We start from the raw sequence: 4,798 nt of genomic DNA on the forward strand, positions 1-4,798 counted from the left end.
TATTTTGTCTTTCTCTCTCTCTCTTCTCTCTCTCTCTCTCTCTCTCTCTCTCTCTCTCTCTCTCTCTCTCTCTCTCTCTCTCTCTCTCTCTTTTTAACTTTGCCAAAGACTTTCTCATAATATTTTTATTTTCTAAAACTGTCAATACCTTCAGCTTAGAAAATGAGTAATTAAATTCTAGGTTGATGCAGCTTTTATTTCATACTCAGAGCATGAAATATAACAAATAGCTTAAGGGCAAAACTTGCATTTCTACCTTAAGTACTAAGTAAGTACAGCACTGGACAGATGTCTGTCTGAAATAGCATTAGAATGGGGGTCAGGACACATGGATTGGAATTACTGTTCTGTCTTCAATTAGCTTTTTGATATAAAGCAAATCAATTCACTTATCTGGCTCTTAATTTTCTAGTATGTGAAATAATAATAGCACCATTTATTCCCTGGAATTTTTTGTGGACTGTGTATATATCACTCTATTTGCTCTTGATATCAATTCATAGATTCAGAAAATGTCGTCAAGAAGGGTATTGAAGCTAGCTCCATAAATCTCTTTTGATTCCCAACAGAAGAACAACTTGGCCTTTTCTCCTCTATCTTCACTCCCATGGCAATCTCATGGTATTTCACGGTCTTAAATACCATGTCTTTGTTTTCATCTATCTGGATACTCCACATCTCCACTTGCATAAGCATCTCAAACTCAACATGGCAACACTGAACTCCTGATCTCCACTCCTCAACTTGCTTTGCATATATTATCCCCATGTCTGAATAGCAACTTTTCGCCATTGCCTAGACTCAAAAGCTTAAGAGTTTTTCTTGACTACTTTCTCTCAAAGCTACATTCAAATGATCAACAAATTCTGGAGGCTCTCCTTTCTTTGATAATATACTACAGAACCCCACCACTACTCTTCACCTCCAATATTTTTATTCTAATCTAAAACACCACAGTTGCTTGCTCTTGGATTCTATCAACAGCCTATTAACTAGTTTCTATATATGCACCTGCTCCTGTAGAAACTTTTCTCAACACAGCAGTCATTATCATTCCCTATATTTTAAAAGCCTAATCCTGTCACCTTCTACTTGAACAGAATCAAGTCCAAATTCTCACCATGGCACCCTCCCTGCAAGTCCATATGACCTCTCTGACCTCTGGTTCGCTTCCCTTCAAATTCACTAGTCTGTTTGCTACCCTTAAACAACTCAGCCCGTTTCCTGCTCAGGACTTTTATACATGCGGTTTTCACTGCTTTCGATACTAGACTCCTACGTAGCTCCATGTTTCTCTCTCTCACCTCTTCTTGTCTTTGCTTGAATGTTGGCCTCCCTGATTACTCCACTTAAAATTGTACTCCCAGGGCCAGCAAGTGGTATGGTGGTTGGGGTGGTGGACTTCCCCATGGCCAACACCAGTTTGCTTGCTCTCTCATTTTCTCTTTCTTCCTCTCTGTCTCTCTGATCAAATTAAAAAATAAAAATGGAATAAATAGGGACCAGCAGTTGGCATAATGGCTATGTCTGAACTCCCATGTAGTCAACTGCGGTTCGAGTCCTGGATCCAGTGGCTTAAACTCACGCTGGGCACGTGTGCGTGTGTGCCCTAGATCCCAAGAGGAGAATGGAGGAGAAGAGATTGTGGCATGGCCATCCCCCCTGCGGGGTGATTTCTTGCTTTCTATCTCTCTGTCTCTCTGTCTTTCTGGAGAGTGCATGCACCCTATAGCAAAAACCTTTCAAAAAAATAAAATAAAAAATAAAAATGGACTAAATAAATAATTCTTTTAAAGATTAAAAAATTGTACCTCCCATCCCTGCCCTACCCATTTCCTTTCAATGCTTTATTTTTATCCATGTAACTATTCACCTTCGAACATTCTATGTGGTTTACTTACAAATAGTATGTAAACTATGAGGATAGTCCATTTTTATTGTCTTATTTACTGACTTATTCCTAACTGTGCTTAGCCCTCAGCAGATACTTAACAGAAACGTGTAGAATGAATGAATGCCTTAAGCATTCCACGAAATGTAAGGAGCATCAGCTTATGTACTCTTCTCAATAATTGTTGGCTATGTTACCTTCATTTTACAAACTAATAAACTGAAGCTCTGAGAGAATAAATAATTGTTCATCCAATAGGTGTACTTATTATGGGATTCAAATTAGATCTCATAGGTTTTTTTTTTTTTTAATCTATGCTCTTTACATTCTGCTAAAAAATTTGATACATTTGCAAAAGTGGCCTAAGATATATGCTTTAAAAAAAAATCTGACCCTACCTGCTTGCATAGTTCCTTTAGGTCCTTGCTTCCTATTGGGATCTCTAAGTAGGACAGGATGCTGTGCTCAGTACACATCCTAGAAAGACTGCCTATACACATGCTGAGTTTCAGCTCCCAGACAGAATACTTCTACCCCTCCCAACGGGGCATGAGAGTGTGGAAAACCAGACTGAAAAGGGCTGGTGTTTCATGAAACATCTCTGCCATTGATGAGTCCCTCGGCTTCATGTCACAACTCCCTGAAGTCTCCTCCAGTCTGGTAAACTCCTGTCTCTAGTCTTTTGGAACAGTTTTCTCCTTCTTTCATACAGCTTTTGTCTTCTTGCTGTTAGCTTGCTGTTGTGTCGGCCACTCAGGCCATGTTGGCTATTTTTACTGACAGCAGCCACCAGCCCACACGGTTTTCATTACCACAAACTGTTACCTTCATTGAGAACAGTTTGCACATGAGTGGACTGCAGACAACAAAGATGTCAAGTCCAAGCAGACACTCACAGGGCTCCTAGGATTTGCTTTGGCAGAGATGTTGGTCTGGATGAATGTCCTTAAAAACCAAATTGGGTTGGACAAAATGCTGATTAATTACGCAGGTATTTTTTTTTTCCTTCTCTTTTTTCCTCCAAGCTAATTTCAGTAGGTTTTCAAAGGAGTCAAGTTTCAATGGCAAGCTACTTTATTTTTTTATTTTTATTTTTTTTTTGAGAGAGAGCTTTTTGCTACAGGGCATGTGCGCTTGCCAGAGAGACAGAGATAGAAAGTAAGAAGTCACTCCCCAGGGGGATGGCCATGCCGCAATCCCTTCTTCTCCATTCTCCTCTCAGGATTTTGGGCACGCAGATGCATGGGCCTGGCATGAGCTTTAAGCCACCCTGTCTGGGACTCGAACTGTAGTTGACTATGTCAGAGTCCAGTGATGTAACCATTATGCCATCTACTGGTCCTGTTTTTTATAGGCAGACAAATTTGAGTTTTGTTTCTTTCCATTTAAAGAGCTTGTCTCATGATGGTACCCCCACAGGATGTGAAGCATATTAACCCCTTGAGGAGTTACAATGACATATAGCTGTTGGTGCAGAGTATGTAAGTTTATGATGGGACAAAGTGGATCCTGGGCATTTCCCTCTTACAGAAAGATAGACTTCCAGGACTTCAATACTATTGACAACACCACCTTCTGTGTGTAAAACCTATTATTATTCATAAAACATTTTCCAATGCATCATCCTATTTGAGTTTCACAACCTTGCTTTGAGATTGGTTTTTCTTTTTCACAGGTGAGAAAGTGGAAGCTTTAAGGGATGAATTGACTTTACCAAGTTTACATGACTGGTCAGAGTCTCAGATGAAATTCAACCTCAGCTCCCTTTAGGCCAGAGCTTATGTCCCAACACCACAGCTGCCTCAGTGACTTGAAACAAAAACAGGCAGGGCAGGACATAAGCTGGAAGCTCACAAAGGGGCTTGATGGGGCATGTTGCATCGAAACTGGAAGTTGGCATTGAGATCCAGGCTCACTGTGGCACTATAAAGCTGCCGCCACTCCAGTTGGATGACACTGAAATGGTTGCAAACAAAGGACTTCTTCCTGCAGTGTGTAATGTCACTTTACTGAGGCTCAGGAGCAACTGTAATACATGAACCATACACCACCCCACTCCAAGCAGTGGGTAGGTGAAAAGGAGAGTTCTAGGCTGAGTACTATATTGGAGACAAGCTCCAGTGATGATTCTGAGACCCCCTACGAGGCCCTGCAGTCTTCTCAGATGCTGCTCCCCCTCTACTTGTTTCAGCTCCACTCGAATCCTTTTACTTCCTTAGTCACCACACACAACTTTTATTTCAAGGTGTCTAGCCACATTGTCCCTTTGCTAGAGCATTCCTCCTCCATTCTTTGTAATGTCATAATCTTCCACACAAATGTCTCCATCTCAGAGAGCCCTTCTTTGATCACTGTAGTGGGATGAGCAGTGAGTAGCCCATCAAATAGGTATGTTCAAATCCTAACCCCTGGAAACAGTAAAGGTGAGCTTACTTGTAAATAGGTTACTGCAGGTATGATCAAGTTCAGGGTCCCAAGATGAGATCATCCTACAGTTTAGTGAGACCCCATTCTAATGACAGGTGTCTTTTTAAGAAGAGGAGACAACACAGAGGCACACAGGGAGAAGGCAGCAAGATGAAGATGGAGGCAGAGACTGGACTGAGCAGCCCAAGCCAAGGAATGCTGACAGCCAACAGACACTAAAGGAGGCAAGGAGCGCTTGTCCTCTAGAGCCATCAGACGGAGTATACCCTTGCTGATTTGATTCTAGACTTTTGGCCTCCAGAATTAGAAAGTAACAAATTTCTGTTATTGTTTCTGTGTTTTGTCATTGTTCATTATTTTATAATTTTATTTATCTCTTCCATGAAAGAGACAGAAATAAAGAGACAATCACTCCCAATAAGATCTTTATACCATGACCCACTTCCAGCATTGGCTAGCTTAGATCAATGGCCTATATAT

General features: G+C 41.0%; 1 long non-coding RNA gene across 1 annotated transcript in view; it reads left to right on the forward strand.

The window, feature by feature from the left end:
• LOC102496542 (uncharacterized) overlaps window positions 1-4,464 on the forward strand; it is a 19,416-nt gene extending 14,952 nt beyond the window's left edge. The window contains exon 3 of the long non-coding RNA XR_334828.1: window positions 4,414-4,464. This is a non-coding gene — a long non-coding RNA (uncharacterized LOC102496542). The remainder of the gene's footprint in view (window positions 1-4,413) is intronic.
• Window positions 4,465-4,798: the final 334 nt, after the last annotated feature.

Source organism: Tupaia chinensis, unplaced genomic scaffold (assembly GCF_000334495.1).
Source record: "Tupaia chinensis unplaced genomic scaffold, TupChi_1.0 Scaffold000291_1, whole genome shotgun sequence".
Taxonomy (NCBI): domain Eukaryota; kingdom Metazoa; phylum Chordata; class Mammalia; order Scandentia; family Tupaiidae; genus Tupaia; species Tupaia belangeri.